The 20,955-nt window shown below is 42.9% G+C and overlaps 1 long non-coding RNA gene across 1 annotated transcript; it reads right to left on the reverse strand.

Annotated features, from left to right (window-relative positions):
- Positions 1 to 11,356: 11,356 nt before the first annotated feature.
- Positions 11,357 to 17,733, reverse strand: LOC138815688 (uncharacterized). The gene is made up of 3 exons (XR_011368416.1): positions 17,433 to 17,733; positions 12,370 to 12,570; positions 11,357 to 11,776 (listed from the first exon to the last, which is right to left on the reverse strand). It is a non-coding gene; the product is annotated as an uncharacterized lncRNA (long non-coding RNA).
- Positions 17,734 to 20,955: the final 3,222 nt, after the last annotated feature.

The raw sequence follows: 20,955 nt of genomic DNA on the forward strand, positions 1-20,955 counted from the left end.
CAGAAGTGGAAGTCAGAGTGTCATAGACTTTCCTGCCCTGGCTGGCTTCAGCCTGTGATACTGAGACCTCAGGCTCCTGTGCTAGGGTGATGGGCTTGAGCTACTGGTACTCTGCTAGCTTCAGAACTGTAATAGAAGTCAACTGCTTATCACAAAGGGCTTGGGGATCATACTAATCCTTTCAACATTGGACCTTTCAGAACCCTGTAGGACACAAAGTTATAATGCTAGAGTCAGAGAAGCTGGGTATATGGATGTGTTCACTTGAACCTTGAGCTCTGACTCCAATTCTGGTTACATCTGTGTTCATTTTCCACAGGATGTTCTCATAATTAGCAAATAGGAAAAGTACTTTCATTAATCCTCACTTTTTTTCCAGTTGTGTGTCTTGTATCAAGCCTGGGCACTGTCCCTGAGCCCTTCAGTTCAAGGTGAACACTCTACCACTTGAGCCACAGCGCCATATGAGGTCTTTTGGTGGTTCATTGGAGATAAGAGTCTAACAAGCTTTCCTTGTGTAGGCTGTCTTTGAACTGTGGTGTTCAAATCTCAGCCTCCTGAGAAGCTAGGTTTCCAGGAGTGAGCCACTGGCATCTAGCCTATTGTTTTTGACAGTCCTGGGGCTTGAACTTAGGGCCTGGGTACTGTCTCTGAGCTTCTTTTTCTCAAGCCTAGCGCTGTACCACTTGAGCCACTCCACAGCTTCTGGATTTTTCTGAGTATGTGGCTCTGAGAATTCAATCCAAGGATTGAATTCATGCATGCTGAGCAAGCTCTTTACCACTAAGCCACATTTTAACCCCACCCTTGCAATTTTATCCCTCAATTTGCTTCTGTGTATAAATCATGTAAAGAAATCCCTATAGGAAGATGGCCAAAGATAAGTAAGACAAGGCTCATACTGGGGACAGAGTCTAAACATGTTAAGACTGTAACAAATACCTCCATTTAATTATGTATTTTGTTTCAACACATAATATAGTATTAATGAAAAATGAGTCAATGTCCTAATTTATTTTGTATATTTTTATAATACATGTACAACATGTAAAACATGTGTACAATAACACTAAATACAATAAACAATAAGTGAATCAAATAAATACAAAATCAATAATAAAAATAATAATATGTAATAAATATACATATGTAAGTATATATCATATATTACACATGCATGGAAATATTTTTTCCATTGCAGGGCCTTCATTTAGTTCCTGGGAACTCTAGACTGAATTTCTTTTCCTCAAGTACAGTGAGCTTCACCTTCACCCTTGTTGCAAAAGAGTTACTGGGCAATGCAATCAAATCCCAGCAATGGCAGAAATACTGGCCCAGTTCCAAGACAGTGACTTGATTTTTTTTAATGGAAGCAGTTATGTTTATTCAGTTCCATACTGAGCATTAAAAGCAAAGCAGTGTAGAATTTTGTACAACTATTTAGACATCCTTCCCTTATGCCCAAAATGCTTCTCTAAGCATTATATTGTTTCATTTTTTTGCACATTTTTAATTGTAAAAATGTTGTACTGAGAGTTACAGTTACATGAACAAGGTAATGAGTACATTTCCTATTGAGCATTGTTGCTTCCTCCTTTGTTTTCCTCTTACCATCCCTTCCCTCCAATCTCCACAATTACTCCCCGTGCCAAGGTCAGTGACTTAATTTTTTATTTTTGGCTTGGCATGGGGTTTGAACTCAAGTATTGGCAACTCTGAACCTTCCCTGACATTGCTACAGATATACAAAGAACCTGAGTTCAAATCTCAGGCTAGGAAAGAAAATTAGCAGATATGTCAAACCAGGGAGATTTTTTTTATTTAGTTAAATAATTAATTAATTTTATATTTATTCTTTTTGCTTTTGCCAGCCATGGGGATTGAACTCGGGTCGTGGAAACTCTGTCTCAGCTTTAATCACCCTAGGCTGGGGTCCAGCTTCCAGACCCACAGCCAGTCCTGGGATCCTAGGCCCAGAGAGCTTGCAGGACGAAACAAAAAGTGGGACAGCACAAAAAGTCGCAAGCTGCAGAGGGATGGAGGTTTTACATTTTTTTTCTTTGCACGGTGACTCAGTTGCAAAGTGGACCTGATGTGCCATAGCTGAAGGCTGCTGGACTATCAGGAAAGCTATAGGCCGACCTGTCAACATTGGCCTCATTTTCAAATCCCAGTCCCGACAACTACCAATGGCAGGAGATCACAAGAGACTCGATTGAGAGAGCAGTTTGTGCATCAGTCAAGTCTAAAATTGGATGCAAGAATCCTAGGATGCTGATGGATCTTTTTTTTGGGGGGGGCGTCCAGTCATGGAGCCTGAAATCTGGGCCTGAGCAATGTCCTTCAGCTCTTCTCTCAAGGTTAGCACTCTACCCATTGAGCCACAGCACCACTTCCAGGTTTTTCTTTTTTCTGCTTATGTGGTGCTGAGGAATCAAATTCAGGCCTCATGCATGCAAGGCGAGCACTCTACCACTGAGCCACCTTCCCAGCCCCTGATTGATCTTAATTAATAGTTTATTAAGCATGGAAAGAATAATATTCCTTCAATGACAGTATAATAAATACCTAAGAGTTGGTCGGAATGTAGTAGAGGTCATTCAGTTATAGATAGACAGCTCTGGCACTCTTTACCAATATATATTCATTTGTATACCACCGTCTGGCTATTCATATATTGCTGTTTTGGCCAAACCTGGGACTCGATCTCAGTATGTGGGAACCACCTGACAGTTTCATTGTCTAGCTTCTGCCGTGCTCACACTCACCCATTCATGAATTGGTCCTGCTAGGCACTGACTTCAGATCCCAGCACTGCCAAAAATTTAATCTTGGAGTAAGAAGCTGAGTGTGACACATGTTTTCCTTTTCTGGGAGATTCCTGGGTGTCAGGCATGATGGAGACCACATCTGCCCATCTGCCCATCTATGTGATATGATGTAAACAATGTAATAAATGGTATAGGTATCATCAGAGTCAATAAAATATATGGTAAATAAATGAATAAAACAAGAAATGAAATGAATAACCACATCAAACATGATATGGACTGAATATCTGTATGGAAGTATAAATCCTATCTTTAAAATCTATATAAAGAGTATGTTTTCCAGGACTGAGGCTTGAATTCAGGCCTAGGGAACAGGCCTGACTTTCTGTCTTCAAGCATGGTGAGATTCCCCTTCCCCCACAGTGCTGCATATTTACCCCGACCTTGAGTTCAAATTCCAGGCCTGGCAGAAAAAAATACCACGAATTGCAAACCAGGGAGTTAAGTAATTTATTTATTTTTTCTTTTTTCTTTTCTTTTTTCTTTTTCTTTTCCTTTTTTTTTTTTTTTTTTTTTTTTTTTTTTTTTGGCCATGCATGTGGCTTGAACTCAGATCGTGGCAGCTCTGCCTAAGCTTCTATCACACTACCCTGGGGTGCAGCCTCTGGAACCAAAGCTGATGCTGCAATCCTAAGACCCGAGGTCTGACAGGAAAACAAAATGAAAATGGCACCAAAAAAAAAAAAAGCCGCGAGCCGCACATGGTAGGTGGTTTCTTGGCTTTGGTTCCTTGCACGGTGACCATCATAGGTCTGAATGACATGGCTTCAACACACAGGTGACCTGTCATTGCTGAAGGCTGGCTGGCTGTCAGAAAAGCCATAGGCCAACCACACAACAGAATGCCTGAGTTCAAATCCCCGTCCTGACACCTACCAATGGCAGAAGATCCCAAGAGACTCCTGCCCATTCATAGAAGTTCAGATGGAATGGTATCCAACTCAAGATTGAATGAGTAGTCCGTGCAGTGGTCTAGTCTCAAATTAGACACAATAATTCTAGGACACATATTGAATTTAATTAGTGGTTAATTAGGCACAAAAAGAATAATATTCCTACAATTGAGGCATAACAAATACCAAAGACTTGGTAAGAATGTAGTAGATGTCATTGAATACTAGATACATGGCTATGGCACTCTGTACTAATACACATTTATTGGTATACTACCACCTGCCTATCCATCTATGGCTATTTTGGTCACCCCTGATGCTCGATCTCAACTCCTGACAAAAATTTCATCCTGGAGTTAGAAGCCAAGTGTGACATCTGTTTTTCTTTTCTGTGAGAGTGCTGAATGTCAGGCATGATGGATAACAAGTCTACAAATCTAAATGCTATGTGATAGGATGTAATACATGGTTAGGTATCATCACAGTCAATAAAATAAATGGCAAATAAATGAATAAAACAAAAAATACAATGAAGAACCACACCAAACATAATATAGAATGAACATCTGTATGGAAGTTCAATCCTATCTTTAAAATGTATATAAGGAGTACGTTTTACAAGGCTAGGTCCTGAATTCAGGCCTAGGGAACAGGCCTGACTTTCTGGTCTTCAAGCACAGTGAGCTTCCCTTTCCCCCACAGTCAACAGAGTTACCCGGACCCCACGTTCAAATTCCAGGCCTTGCAGACAAAAAATGTCACACATTCCAAGCCAGGGAGCTTCATTAGCATTTTTATTATTTTTTTAAAGTTCACTTTGCCTTTATTTGATACATTTTGATTTTAAAACATGAGAGTTTTCAAAAAAGGGGTTTAAACTTTTACATTTTAGCATAGCACATTGGTGTTTCTATTTTGGCCATCTGCCATGAAGAGTGAGAATGAAAATGAGGACATTATTTCTCCCTAGAAGGTTGGGAGAGTTGATGTTATTTCTTTCTTTTTTTTTTTTTTTTTTTTTTTTGGTTGGTCCTGGGGCTTGAACTCTGGGCTTGGGCGCTGTCCCTGCGCTCTTCAGATCAAGGCGAGCACTCTAACACTTGAGCCTCAACACCACTTCCGGTTTTCTAGTGGTTTATTGGAGATAAGAGTCTCATGGACTTTCTTGCCTGGGCTCGCTTTTAACCCTGACCCTCAGATCTTAGCCTACTGAGTAGGTAGGATTACAGGCTTGAGTCATCGGCACTTGGCAACTGATGTTTTTCTATTCAGAGTTACTTCTGTAATTATAAACTGTCTGCAATTTGTGTGAGTTTTCCTCAGTGCCTACCACGAAATACACTAGGGGTGTCTTCATACCACAAAAGGTTGGGTTTTTGGATAAAAACTCACTTGTGTGAGGAGAGTAGGTACTTGTAAGCATTTTGGGAATAAATTGGATTGTAAAATTAAAAACAAAAACATTGGGACTGGGATGTAGCCCAACAGTGGAGTAGTTGCCTAAAGAGCATAAGACCCTGGAAGAAAAGTTTCCTAAAGCTTAGAATGTTAGAATTTTGTATGAACAAACTTCTTTCTTCAGTGGCGGGGCTTGAACTCTTGGCTTGAGCGTTATCCCTGTGCTCTTCAAACCAAAGGCGTGCACTCTACTGCTTGAGCTACAGCACCACTTCCAGTTTTCTAGTGGTTTAATGGAGATAAGAGGTTCACGGCCTTTCCTGCCAGAGCAGGCCTTGAACCACCATCTTCAGATCTCTGCCTCCTGAGTAACTAGGATCATAGGCATGGGCCTCATGGGCCTGGCACATGAACAAACGTCTTAAAGATTGATTCTGAAGAAAGAAACTTGGAATATACTTTTAGTACAAATAATTTATAATGCCATGGTTAAGGCACTAATTCAGAAGTATTTATTCATTGGCTGGTTTCTTAGTTTATTCACATATATATACATTAATAATATATATACATAACATATACATTATTAACATATACATATATATTACTAGAAACATAGCTTTGAAGTGTACCTAAGAACATATGTGATCATGAAAAGTTATACAACTGCACAAACTTGATCTTTTTTCCCTTTGTTTGGTACCCTAAATTAGGTGGGATTTGTGTACTATTGTTTGTTCTCTGTTTTTGGAGGAGTTCTCTCCCCTTTATGCCCCAAAACCCCTCTCCCTGCACTTTAACTCAGCTTGTTCTTTCTTGGCTTTGTTTTTCATAGCTGTTTTTCTACCAATTCAGCCATCCCTGTACTGTAACCTGGTTTTTGGCCAGTTAATTGGAGATGACATCTCTCAGGCTTTTCTGCTTGGATTGGCTTTGAAACTTAATCTTCCACTTCTCACCTCTGAGTAGCTGGGATTACAGATGTGAGCCACTGGGGTACCTATGGATAAATTAGACTTTGGTTGATGTATTCATTCTGTTTTTCTATGCATGGGATGATCTACTATAGAATTTCTGTGAATGTCCTGGGTGTGAAGTAAGATACATAATGCATATGTAAGTCTGTATAGTTCTCGAAGATGTAATCAATTTAATACATAAGTATAATAATATTCAATAAAATAATGAAGGAATGAATAATACAAAATAAAATAAATATACTCAAAGCAATATGCAATAAGCATAAGTATGTAGATATTAATCATTATTTCAAATGTGGATGAATATTACTTTAAAAGGGCTGGGGATTGAATTCAGGCCTAGGGAACTGGCCTGAATTGCTTGTGTTCAAAGCGGGTAAGTTTCTCTGTCCCCAACAGTGCATTAGAGTTACCCAGTCTCCGAGTTTAATTCCCAGGCCTGGCAGAAAAAAAAGGCATGAATTCCAAACCAGGGAGCTTCATTAGTAATATATATATATATATATATATATATATATATATATATATGTAATATATATATACATATATATATATTATAAATATATGTCATGGGACTTGAACTCTGGCCTTGGAAGCTGTCCTTGGGCTCTTCAGCTCAAGGCGAGCACTCTATCACTTGAGCCAAAGCGCTACTTCACTACTTCAGGTTTAATGGAGATAAGAGTCTCAAGAACTTTCCTGCTAGGGCTGGCTTTGAACCGCGATTTTCAGATCTCAGCCTCCTGAGTAGCTAAGATTACAGGCGTGAGCCTTTGGTGCCCGACTATTTTTAATATTTTAAAATTATTTCATTTATTTATTTATTCATTCATTCATTTATTTATTGCCAAGCACAGGGATTGAACTCAGGTCGTGGCAACTCTGCCTCAACAAATATCACCCTAGGCTGGGATGGTGCAGTATCTGGACCCATAGCCCATCTTGGGATCCCAGGCCTTGGGGGCTGACAGGAAACAAAATGAAAATGGCAGTGAAAAAAAGTAACAAACTGTGGATGGATGGCGGTTTCTTGGTTTTCCTTACTTGCATGGTGGCCATCCTGGGTCCAAATGACAAGGCTGCAACCTGTATGTCACCTAGCATTGCTGAAGGCTGGCAGGCTGTTAGTGAAGTCATAGGCCAACCTGGACACCGAGGCCCTGAGTTTGAATCCCGGTCATGCCAGTATAAAGGGCTGGAGAGCCTAAGAAACTATTGTCTGTCCTTAGGAACACCAGAGGAATGTGATCAATGGTATGTTTGGATGAGTAGTTCATCAATCAGTCTAGCATAAAATTAGACCTAATAATCACAGGACACAAATTGATTTTAATTCATAGTTTATTATGCATTAAAAGAATACTATTCATTAAATGGAGTCCTCACTAAAAACCTGAGAATCTGTAGGAACACAGTATATGTCATTTAATACCAGATAGACATCAATGGCAGTATCTAAATACCTAAATATATATTTATCTGTATACCACTGTCTGCATAGAAAGGTATTGCTCTTTTGGCCAAACCTATGGCTCCATCCCAGGTCCTGGGATTCACTTGTCAGCTGAATGGGCTAGAAGCTGCCATGCTGACACTCACCCATTCATGAATTGAGCCTCTTTGGCCCTCAGTTCAGGTCCCAGCATTGCCAAAAATTTCATCTTTCAGTAAGATTCCAAGTGTGAAACCTGTTTTCCTTTTCTGTGCAAATTCTGGGTGTCAGGTATGATGTATATGGTATTAGTATGTCTGCAAAGCTACGTGTTATGGAATAGATTGGAATAAATGTAATAAATATTATAGGTGTACTCAGGATCAATAAAATAATTGGTAAATAAATAAATACTAAAATATAATGAAACACTCCAGCAAACACGATATGGACTGAACATATGGATGTTAGTATAAATCATATACTAAAAATTACTATAAATGTTATGTTCTCCAGGATTGGGGCTAGAATTCAGGCCTAGGGAACTGTCTTGAATTCCTTATCTTCCAGGAGGGTAAACTTCCCCTTTCCCCACAGTGCACCAGATTTACTCAGACTCCGAGTTCAAACCTCAGGACTAGCAGAAAATAAAAGACACACATTCCAAGCAAGGGAGCTTCATTAGTCCTTTTAATATTTTTAGGTTTTATTTATTTATTTATTTATTTATTTATTTATTTATTTATTTATTTATTTATTTATTTATTTGTCAATCACAGGGCTTGAACTCAGGTCGTAGAAACTCTGCCTCAGCTAACATCACCCTAGCCTGGGATGGTGAAACCTCTGGACCCACAGCCTATCCTTGGATCCTAGGCCTTGGGGGCTGACAGGAAATCAAAATGAAAATGGCATCAAAAAAAGCTGTGATCTGCGGATGGTCAGCAGTTTCTTGGGTTTCCCTTCCTTTCATGGTGACCATTCCCGTGTCCAAGTGACACGGCTGCAACCTGTAGTTCATCTGGCATTGCTGAAGTCTGTCGGGCTGTCAGCGAAGCCATAGGCCAACCTGGACACCTAGGCCCTGAGTTTGAATCCTAGTTATGCCACTTACAAAGGGCTGGAGAGCCTACAAAATTATTGCCTGTCCCTAGGAGCACCAAAGGAATGTGATCAGTGTCATGGTTGGATGAGTAGTTCATGAATCAGTCTAGCATAAAATTAGACCCAATAATCACAGGACACAGATCGATTAAAATTCATAGTTTATTTTGCATTAAAAGAATACCATTGATTAAATGGAATCCTCACTGAAGACCTGAGAATCCATAGGAATGTAGTATATATCATTGAATACCTGATAGACATTTCTGACAGTATCTAAATATCTAATTTTATATTTATTTATATACCATTATCTACATAGAGAGTTATTGCTATTTTGGCCAAACCTGGGGCTTGATCCCAGACACTGGGATCCAATTGGCAGTTGAATGGGCTAGCAGATGCCATGATGACACTCACCCATTCATGAGTTGGGCCTCCTTGGCCCTTAGTCTAGTTTCCATCATTGCCAAAAGTTTCTTCCTGGTGTAAGATTCCATGTGTGACACCTGTTTTCCTTTTCAAGTACTGGGTGTCAGGTATGATGCACATAATATATCTGCAAAGCTACATGCTATGGAATAGATTGGAATAAATGTAATAAATATTATAGGTGCACTCACAGCCCATAAAATAAATGCTAAATCAATCTATCAATAATAAAATATAATGAATCACTCCAACAAACACGGTATAGACTAATATATAGATGTAAGTATAAATCAAATATTTAAGATGTCTATAAATGTTACGTTTTTTGGGCTGGTGCTTGAAGTCAGGTCTAGGGAAGAGTTGAGAAGTTAACGCATGATTCGCATAGGAAATGATAGACAAGACCTTTGGCACAATGATTATTTTAAATTAGGACTACATGAAGTATGACAATAATAGTTACGTTCAGGAAATCAAGGCATTGGGAAAGATCCAAGAATCGGTACTCACATGGTAAATAGGATTCCAACACAGTTCGCCACATCTCCGACTCTATACAAATAGGTATTTATTAGCACACATGTTTCAGCATAAGAATGGATGAATATGGTGCACCAGCCCCACCCTTGGGCTCAAGCTCAAGTTATGGGAATGCCCTAGCACCTTAGTGGCTCACAGGCTGATATGCTCACCTTGACCCATTCACCAATTTTGCCTGCTAGACCCTGAGTTCAAATCCCAGTACTGCCAAAAGATCCATCCTGATGTGAGAAGTCAATCAATCTACCAGTTTTCCTGTCCTGTGAAAGTCCTGCACCTAAGCGAGGATGGAGAATGCTATATAGGCAATTCTATAGCCATGGGAATAGGTTGTCATCCATGGCAGCACAGATATACCTGTCACCATACTCAATAAAATACACAATACATCCATGAATAAATCTCAAAATAAAAAAACTACATTGAATGGAAGATGCATACCACAACTGTATGTAAATAGAGATCTTATGTTTAAAAGAGATGAGCTTTATGGGGCTGGGAAAGTAGCTCAGTGGTAGAGTGCTTGCCCTTGCATGCATGAGGCCCTGGGTTCGATTCCTCAGCACCACATAAGCAGAAAAAGCTGGAAGTGGTGCTGTGGCTCAAGTGGTAGAGCATTAGCCTTGAGCTGAAGAGCTGAGGGACAGTGCCCAGGCCCAGAGTTCAGGTACCATGACTGGCAAAAAAAAAAAAAAAGAGATGAGCTTTATATTTTGTCCAGTGCTGGGGCTTCAAATCAGGCCCTGGACCAGGCTTGACATTCTAGTCTTCAAGGATGTTGAGCTCCCCTTCCCCCACAGTGTAATGGAGTTAACCAGACCTAAGTTCAAATGACAGCACTGACAAAAGTTTCATCCTGATGTCAGAAGCCAGTCATTGCACCTGTTTTCCTCTCATGTGGAAGTCCTGGGTCTCAGCTAGGATAGAGAATGAATGCATAGGCAACCCTATAACCATGGGAACAGGTCATCATCCATGTCAGCACAGTTATATCTGACACCATACTCAGCAAAATGCACAATACCTCCATGAATTAGACAGAAAATAAGGAAAAGGAGTGCACTGAATGCAAGATGCTGTTCACACATATATGTCAATATAGATCCTATGTTTCAAGGATGAATCTATGCCTATCCTGGCCCTCCCTGGGGCTCGATGTCAGGTCCTGAGAACAGCCTAGCTCCTCAGTTGCTCACAGGCCAGTGAGCTCTCCTTGACCCTTTCGCCAATTGCCCTGCTGGGTTCTGAATTCAAATCACAACAGTACCGAAACATGAATCCTGATATTAGAAGCCCATAGATCCACCTACTTTCCTGTCCTGTGAAAGTCCTAGATCTCAGCTAGGATGGAGAAAGCATAGGCAACTCCATGGACATGGGAATCAGTTGCCATCCATGTCAGTATAGTTATATCTGTCATCATACTCAATAAAATACAAAATGCAGTCTTGACTAAGACACACACTGAAAGCATGAGGCATTCCACACATGTATGTAAATAGAGATCCCATGTGTAAAATAGGTGGGCATATGATTTTTGCCAGTGTTGGGGCTTCAGTTCAGGCCCTGGGAGCAGGCCTGACCTTGTAGTCTTCAAGGATGGTGATCTTCCCCTTCCCCCACAGTGCAACAAATTTACCCAGACCTGAATTCAAATCCCAACTCTGGCAATAAAATGGCGTGAATTCTGAGCGAGGGTGCTTCATTCATAATTTTTTATTTATTTATGTTATTTTTTTGCCAAACCCAGGCCTTGAACTCAAGTCGAGGCAACACTGCCTTTGCTGCAATTATCCTAGGATATAGCCTCTGGACCCACAGCCCATCCTTGGATCCTAGGAAAAAACAAAAACAAAAACAAAAACAAAAAACGGCCAGAAGGGGAAAAAAGCAGCAGGAATTTCCACCTCGTGCTTGTACGTTTATTTTCCTTTGCATAGTGACCCTGTTGGTCTGAACCCGGCGGCCTACAGAGTGAAGGTGACCTGGCATGGCTGAAGACCTGCTGGCTATCGGGGAAGTCACAGCCAACCATGCAACGGAGGCCATGGGTTGGAATCCGGGTCAGCCGCCCAACATTGTGGGAATGGTGGAAGATCCTGAAGTACTCGCTTCTGGACCTAGGAAGTGTGGAATGTGATCATCTCATCCTTGAATGAGTAGTTCCTGCAGGATGCAAGTAGGAAATGATAAGCAAGACTCATGGGGTATCCATTATTTTTTATGAAGAGTTGATGAAGTGTGACAATAATCATCACAGTCAAGAAATGGAGGCATTGGGGAAGATCTGAGAATTGGTAGTCACAGGGTAAATTGGATTCCATCACAGGTCGCCATGTCTCCTACTCTATTCAAATATGTACTTATTTGCATACTATCTTCAGCTTATAAATGGACGACAATTGTGCTCCCCCTCACTCCGGGCCTCGATCTCAAGTCCTGGGAATGGCCTAGATCCTTAGTGGCTCACAGGCTGGTGTGCTCACGTGGATCCATTCGCCTATTGGGCCTGCTAGGCTCCAAGATCAGATACCAGCAGTGCCAAAAGATTCATCCTGATTTCTGAAGCCAATCATTGCACCTGTTTTCCTTTCCTGTGCGAGTCCTGGGTCTCCTCTAAGATGTAGAATGCATGGGCCACCCTGTGGCCATAGGAATAGGTTGTCATCCATGCCAGCCCAGTTATACCTGTCATCATATACTCAAGAACATACACAATACATACATGAATAACAAACAAAATGGAGAGGATAACTAACCTCAATGCAGGAGGAAGTCCACACATGGATGTGAATAGACATCCCAAGTTTCAATGATGCATTGAGGATTATTGTGGCCTCCCTAGGGCTAGATCTCAGTTCTTGGGAAAGGCCCAGCTCCTTAGTGGTTCACAGGCTGGTATGCTCACATGGATCCATTGGGCAGTTGGGCCTCCTAGCCCCCAAGTTCGAATCCCAGCTCTGCCAAAAATTCACCCTGATGTGAGAAACCAGTCGTTGCACCTGTTCTTCTGTGCTGTGCAAGTTCTGGGTCTCAGCTACGATGGAGAATGCATAGGCAACTCTCTACTCATGGGAATCAGTTGTCATCCAGGGCAGCACAGATATACCTGTTACAATACTCAATAAAATACACAATACATCTATGAATAAGACTCAAAATAAAAAAAAAAACTACCTTGAATGCAAGATGCATACCACCCCAGTATGGAAGTAGAGATCCTAAGTTTAAAAGAGGTGGGCTTGTTATTTTGTCCAGTGCTGGGGCTTCAAATCAGGCCCTGGACCAGACCTGACATTCTAGTTTTCAAGGATGGTGAGCTTCCCCTTTCCCCACAGTGCAATGGGGTTACCCAGATTTGAGTTCAAATCCCAGCACTGACAAAAGTTTCATCCTGATGTCAGAAGCCAGTCTTTGTACCTGTTTTCCTCTCATGTGGAAGTCCTTGGTCTCAGCTAGTATGGAGAATGAATGCATAGGCAACTCTATAACCATGGGAACAGGTTGCCATCCATGTCAGCACAGTTATATCTGTCACCATACTCAGTAAAATACACAATACCTCCATGAATTAGACACAAGTTAAGGAGAAGTGCACCGAACACAAGATGCTGTCTACACCAATATGTTAATACAGATCCTGTTTCAATTATGAATTTATGCCTATCCTGGCTCTCCCTGGGGCTCAATGTCAGGTCCTGGGAATAGCCTAACTCCTCAGTTGTTCACTGGCCAGTGTCCTCCCCTTGACCATTTTACCAATTGGGACTGCTAGGCTTTGAGTTCAAATCCCAACTCTGCCAAAACATGAATGCTTCTTTCAGAAGCCCATTGTTGCACCTGTTTTCCTGTGCTGTGAAGTCCTGGGTCTCAGCCAGGACACAGTATGCTATATAGGCAACTCTGTACACATTGGAATAGGTTGCCATGCATATCAGCACAGTTATATCTGTCATCATATGCAATAAAATACAAAATGCATCTCTAAGACACACAATAAAATAAATAACTACATTGAAAGCATGATGCATTCCACACAAGTATGTAAATAGAGATCTTATGTGTAAAATAGGTGGACACATGATTTTTGTCAGTGTTGGGGCTTCAATTCAGGCACTGAGAGCAGGCCTGAACTTGTAGTCTTCAAGGATGGTGATCTTCCCCTTCCCCCACAGTGCAACAGAGTTACCCAGACCTGAGTTCAAATCCCAGCTCTGGCAGTAAAATGGGGTGAATTCGGAGCTAGGGTGCTTCCTTCACAATTTTTTTTAACAGACTCAGAGCTTGAACTCAAGTCGTGGCAACTCTGCTTCAGTTCCAATCATCCTAGGCTGCAGCCTCTGGACCTACAACTCATCATCGCATCCTTGGACCCCAGGGCTTGCAGGAAAAAAAACCGTGAAGGGGAAAAAAAAGTGGCAGGAAGTTCCACCTGGCGCTTTTATGTTCATTTTCCTTTGCATGGTGACCATGCTGGGTCCGAACTTGGTGGTCTGCAGATTGAAGGTGATCTGGGCTTCAATTCAGGCCCTGGAAGCAGATCTGACCTTGTAGTCTTCAAGGATGGTGAGCTTCCCCTTCACCCACTGTGCTATAGTGTTACCCAGATCTGAGTTGGAATCCCAGCTGTGGCAGAAAAAATGGTGCTAATTCTGAGCTAGGGTGGTTTATTATTTTTTATTTTTATTTTATTTTATTTTTTTGCCAACCAAGCGATTTGAACTCAGTTCATGGCAACTCTGCCTCAGCTTCGATCACTTTAGGCTGGTTGGCTGCCATGGGAGCATAGCCGATCCTGTGATCCTAGGCCCTGAAGCCTTGCATGAGAAAAATAAAACCTCACTGGAAAATAGCCACGGGATGGATTTTTTTACATTTTATTCCTTTGCATGGTGACCAACCTGGGTCTGAATGACAAAGCTAAAAGTTTACTTCACTTTTCATTGGCCAAGGCTAGTGGGCTATTGCTGAAGCCACAGGCCCATATGTCATCGAAGGCCCTGATATTGAATCCTGGTCCTGACACCTACCAGTGGGGAGACTTCCCAAGAGACTTGTTCCTATCCACAGGAATAACGATGGAATGTTTGGTAATTCATGATTGTATAAGTTTCTGCGGGCATCGGTCTAATCTAAAATGGTCTAATCTAAAATGGGACGCAATGATCCTAGGATGCTGATTGATCTTAATGAATGGTTTATTAAGCATGAAAACAATACTACTCCTTCAATGGCAGCATAATACATAAGAGTTGGTAGGAATGTAGTTGATGTCATTGAATCCTAAGTAGATGTCTCTGGAATTCTATCCATATATGCCTATTTTGTCGACCCTTGTGGCTCAATCTCAGGGTCTGGGAACTGTCTGGCAGCTTCCTTGGCTAGAGGTTGCTGTGTTGAATTAGGTCTGCTAGGCTCTGAGTTCAGATTCCAGCACTGCAAACAATTGGATTGTGGAATAAGAAGTCAAGTGTTACACCTGTTTTCATTTTCTCTGAGAGTCCTGGGTGTCAGACATGATGGAGAACACGTCTACAAATTTAGATGCTGTGTGATGGGATGCCATCAGTATAATAAATGGAATGCATATCATCACAGTCAATAAATGGTAAATAATTGAATAAAACAAAAATACAATCAATAACCACAATAAACAGGATATGGACTGAACATCTATAGGTAAATACAAATACTATCTTTACAATAAATATAAATTGTATGTTTTCCAGGGCTGAGGCTTGAATTCAGGCCTAGGGACCAGGCCCAACTTTCTTGTCTTCAAGCCTGGTGAGCTTCCCCTTTGTCCACAGTGCTACAGAGTTACGCAGACCCTGAGTTCAAATCCAAAGCCTGGTAGAAAAACAAACAGCGTGAATTGCAAGCCAAGGAGCTAATTTTTTTTTTTTTTTTTTTTTTTTTTTTTTTTTTTTTTTTTTTTGCGAAGCAAGGTCTTGAACTCAGGTCATGGCAACTCTGCCTCAGCTTCTATCATCCTAGGCGGGGGTGCAGCCACTGGAGCCACAGCCTATCCTGGGATCCTAGATCTCCAAGCTTTGCAAGTGGGAAAAATATGCACAGAAAAAAAGTGGCAGAGCCGGGCGCCAGTGGCTCACAACTGAAATCCAAGCTACACAGGAGGCTGAGATCTGAGTATCACAGTTCAAAGCCAGCCCGGGAAAGAAAGTCCGTGACAATCTTATCTCCAATAAACCACTAGAAACCCAGAAGTAACACTGTGACTCAAGTGGTAGAGTGTTCGCCTTAAGCTGAAGAGCACAGGGATAGTACTCAGGCCCAGAGTTCAAGCCCTATGACCGACCAAAGAAAAAAATGTTGCATGATTGCATTTTTACATTTTCTTCCTTTGCACCATGACCATCTGGAGCTGAATGACAGGGCTCCAAAGGGTACTTCATCTTGCATTGCTGAAGGCTAGCAGGCTATTGAGGAAGCCATAGTCCCGCACAGGAACATAGGTCTAGAGTTCGAATCCCAGTCATGCCACTTCCAAATAGTGGAAGATCTTAAGAGACTCGTTCCCATCCATAGGAATAACCATGGAATGTTATCAATGTCACAGTTGAATGAGCTAATCGTGAATGCTAATCATATAAAATTAGACATAATAATTTCAGTAGACTGATTTTATTTAATATGAAACATTATTTAATATGAAACAGGGATATAATAATTTCAGTTCCTTGATTTACTTAATAGTTTATTAAGGATTAAAACAATACCATTAATTACATAGAGGCATAATAAATACCCAAGAATTGGTAGAAATGTAGTCTATATAACTGAATAATGTGTAGACATCTCTGGCACTCTATAAAGATAAATATTTATTAGCATAATACCATCGACATGTCAATCTGTTCTTATTTTGTCAACCCTAGGGGCTTGATCTCAGACCCTGGGAACTGCCTGTCAGCTCAATTTGCCCCAGGATGGCGTGCTGACACTCACCCATTCAGGAATTTGGCCTTGTAGGCTTTGAATTCAGACACCAACACTCCCAAACAATGAATCATGGAGTAAGAAGCTGATGGTGACACATTTTCTTTTTCTGTGAAATTCCTGGGTGTCAGGTGTGAAGTGGAATACATATGCAGACCTATATCCTATGTAATCAATGTAATCAATGTTCTATGTGCCATAATACTTAATAAAATAAATGGCCAATACATAAATAAAACAAAAAATAAAATGAATAACTACACTGAATGCAATAAAGAGTCAACATATGTATGTAAACATAATGTATGTAAAATATACATGAAAAAGATGTTTTCTAGTGCTGGGGATCGATTTCAGGCCTAAGGAACAAACTTGAATTTCTTGACTTCACGGAGGTGAGCTTCCCCTTCCCACACAGTGCAACAGAGTTACCCAGACCATGAGTTCCAATCCCAGTCCTGGCAGAAAAAAATGGCACCTTCATACAATGTGACATCCAATTCTTAGATATTTCATTATGTCTCCATTTAATGAATATGATTGTTTAAATGCTTCATAAAGTGTTAGTTTAAAATTGATCAGAGTCCTAGGATATAATTGTGTACTATTTTATCCTAGAATCGTTCAAGAACTGCCCATTCAATCATGACATATATCACATTCCATTGGTATTCATATGGATAGGAATGGATTTCTTAGGATCTCCTGCCATTTGGAGGTGGCAGGAACAGGATTCAAACTGTGGGCTCCAGCTTCCACCATTTAATCCTCAGGATAGGGAACTCACAGGTCTGTCCAAGAACATCAGCAATACCAATGATTAGGCAGGCACCCATGGCTCTCAGTAGTTCTCCTTACTTACAAGTCTGTGATAGGAGGATCATGGTCAAAGTCACCCCTGTCCAACTTCAGTGCCAACAAAGTCAGAAGTAGAGTCGTGTGGCTCCAGAAGTTGAGGGCTAGCCTTGAGCAAAAGCAGCTCACAGACTGTGCCCAGATCCAGAGTTAAAGGTCCAGGACTGGCAACAAACAGACATACAGAACAATCTGTGCAGCCATCCAGCTAAAGCAGGTCACCATCGTGTCCCCAGCAGGATTGGACAGAGTTTCCTTGGAAAGCAGCTGCTCTTATCTTGACTCCGCCCATTCTGCCTGCATCACAGTATTCTGGTCACACCCCCATTCTTTCATGGTTCTTTCTGAACAATGGGATACAAGAATGGCGGCCACACCCAAATTCCATGTTGCCCGGAAGCTCCAGGATTCCCTCTGTTGGTTGACACCACTACCAGCAATTGAGGAAGGTAGAGGTGGCAAAGCGGTGAGCAAAAGACTCCAGGCGACTTTGGAGTAGAGTACGAAATTGACATCCTAATCAGTGAGTGGGAGAAGAGAGGATTTCCCAGAGCCTGGGAACGTGGCCAGCCCATATTTCCCATCCCAGCGCTCAGATGTCTGAAAGAACAAGACACCATGAGAAAGCTGTGGGGATGAACACCAGAACACCGGTAGAAGAATCCTCCTGACAGACCTGCAACATTCAAGAAAACAAAGAACATGAAAAAGGGAAGGATCCCCAAGACAAACACCATCGGGGAGCGAGATTCAATGGAGGGTCCGGCCAAAGGTGATGCCCACCATGGGCCTCCCCTACCTTTGGACACAGTCACAGCCACGAGGTTCCAGAGTGTCAATGGTCCTGATACCACCAAGGATCTGCAGAGGTGCTACTGACACGTGGTGCCCACTATGGACCCCAGCAAAAGAAGAAACCAGGCACCTCTGTGCCAAGATCCAACCACTGAAGCAGGAAAAGTCCGACTTGCAGGATCAATGGAAGAAAGAGAGGGAGAAGATAGCCCAGGTGAATGCAGCACCTAAAATGGAGCTAGAGATCCACAAGGCACCCATACAGAGGTTGGTTGCAGAAAGCAATTTACAATGTGCACCCACCTGCGTGCAGCAGGTGGTCAATGACACAGAAAGGGAGCACGAAGCTCTCACCAGCTGCCTGCAGGCCGCAGAGCAGTGCGTGGCAGAGCTGGAGATGTCGGCTTCTGTGGTTACTGATCACAGAATGAGACTGAAATGTTCTTTGAACAGCTGCATGAGGTGACCCTTCTGCTCAAGGAAGGCGAGAAGCTTCGATGACCTGGAGCAAGTGAACTCAAAGATACAGGAGAAGCTAGACGTGCTCTGGACAACAGGGAGAAAGGAATCTGCAAGTTCCAACAAGCACTGGTGGGGCATGAGGAACTGAAGAGACTACTAGACAATGTGAGCTGACTGGTGAGCACAGCGAATCTAGAGAGAGACACCTTCACAGAAGACCTGAGCATTGAGAGGTCCACGTGGAAGGAGGAGGCCCGGCAGCTGACCCAGCGGGTGAACCAACTGACCGAGGAGAAGGAGCAAGGGTCGAGGCAGGTGTTCAGCCTAGAGAACACTGGAAGAGCCATGGCCCATCTCAGGCTGAGTGGCAGTTGCAGGCCCAGGCCTACTGCACACAGATGGAGTTGAAAAACCTGGAGGAATAACTTCACATCCAGGTCCAAAAAACCAGAGGTTACATCTCCAGAACGCAGAGCAGCAGGAACAATTGTGCAGACTGGAGGAGAAGGCCAAGGATTGGCAGGAGACCCCCGAGACCCCATGATGTGCATATGTGTGTGACAGACAGCTGGAGAAACAGCTGGCCCTGCTGTGGGAGGCTCTCCACAGGGTGAGCAGTGAGGAGAAGAAGCTCGCTAGCATCCTGGACACAGAGCAGCAGGTGAAGAAACACCTGCGGGAACAGCTGGTCCACACAGAGGAGAAGAGAGAGGAATGGAAAGAAGTGGCTGAGAGAGAAAGAAAGCCAAGCATCTCAGGACCAGCAAGACAGTCCCTGGCCCCGCTGCAGGAGCTCAGAGCCATCTATGAGTGCCACATCTCCACCAATTAGCGGCTGAGCTCCGAGAAGGAGGCCCTGCAACAGCACATAGAGAGGCAGACCTAACTCCTGGAGCAGCTGAAGAAAGTGCACAGCCCGACCAACTGGGGAGACCAGGTAGTGCCCTCAAAGTGGCAGCACACTCTCAAGTGCTTGAAAGTAATCAGACCACAGGAGGAGTGGCTGCAGGCCCAGCTGAGCTTCCTGGCGTTCCCTGGGGAAGCAGAAGTCTAAAACCCTGGAGAAGCAAAAGGTGAGGAGTCGACTCCCCCCACGTGACCATTGCAGAGGATAGAGACATTCCCCAAACCGAGAGGGACATGGATTTGTGAGCACTCTTAGTGGCTGAAATCCACAGGGGGAAACTCCTGCAGCAGGAGTGGCAGGCCTGCTGCAGGCACCAGGTTCACCTGGCAGCTCAGTGCCAGAGAAAGCTCGAGCCACAGGCCCTCCATCACATGAGCTGGCACCACAGCTGTGTGGGGATGGGAAGTGGGACACGTGGGTGTCCAAGAAGAAAATATACTTTGTTCACGACCTACCTGATAAGATGGACTTCCATAGTCCAGCGGGTGATCTTCAACATAGATGCAGCCAGCTGTCGGCACACATCACACTGTTGAGGAGTCCCTCATGGCATGTAAAGAGCAGATGTTCATTCTGGCTGAGCTGTGTCAGAAGAAACCTGAGCATGTGTACTATCTGTCCTAGGAGAAGATGGAGAAATGGAGAGCCGGCTGTGGGAGCCGTTATCACTCGTCACAGGGGAAGACATGGACAACGGGCTCCAGATGCCAGCACAAGCTGAGCCTCCTGTCACTGCCGCCGCTTTGAATGACTCCAGGCTCCAGGGCGGGCGAAATGAGGGAGGAGCAGAAAGGTTTTAAAGAATTGCCACTTCAACACAGTGTGGAAACTACCAGAAGGGAGATCAAGATTCTCAACCCCATAGAGGACTCCCCCACAAAGCACATCCTGCCGCAGCTGCCCCACATCCAGAGCCACCCACAGCTATCGGGCTCAGGTGAGGAATGGTCCTTCCCTTTCTTCTGTAGACTGATGTAGATGATGACTATGTGACATGATGATTCTCCAAAGCCTCAGCAGCCACCATAAGTAGATGGCCAGGTGGCCTTTTCTCAAGCCTCCATCTGCTGGGTCATGGGAAGGGTAAACTGCGAGTCGGGTAGGGCAAAGGCTGCTGGGAGGTGACCCATATTCAAGGGACATCTAATGGTCTATTGGTGGCCAGGGAAGAGGCCCATGCTATGCTTATCACAAAGAAGAAATTGTTTTCAAAGGGAAAACAAGCCTCCAATAAAGATTTGTTCTTCCAGTCCTGGAGCTTGAACTCAGGTCCTGGTCACTGTCCCTGAGCTCTTTCTCTCATGGCTAGCACTCTACCACTTGAACCACAGGGCCACTTCTTGTTTTCTGATGGTTCATCGATGAT

Source organism: Dipodomys merriami, unplaced genomic scaffold (assembly GCF_024711535.1).
Source record: "Dipodomys merriami isolate MVZ:Mamm:240054 unplaced genomic scaffold, mDipMer1.0.p SCAF_66, whole genome shotgun sequence".
NCBI classification, from domain to species: Eukaryota; Metazoa; Chordata; class Mammalia; order Rodentia; family Heteromyidae; genus Dipodomys; species Dipodomys merriami.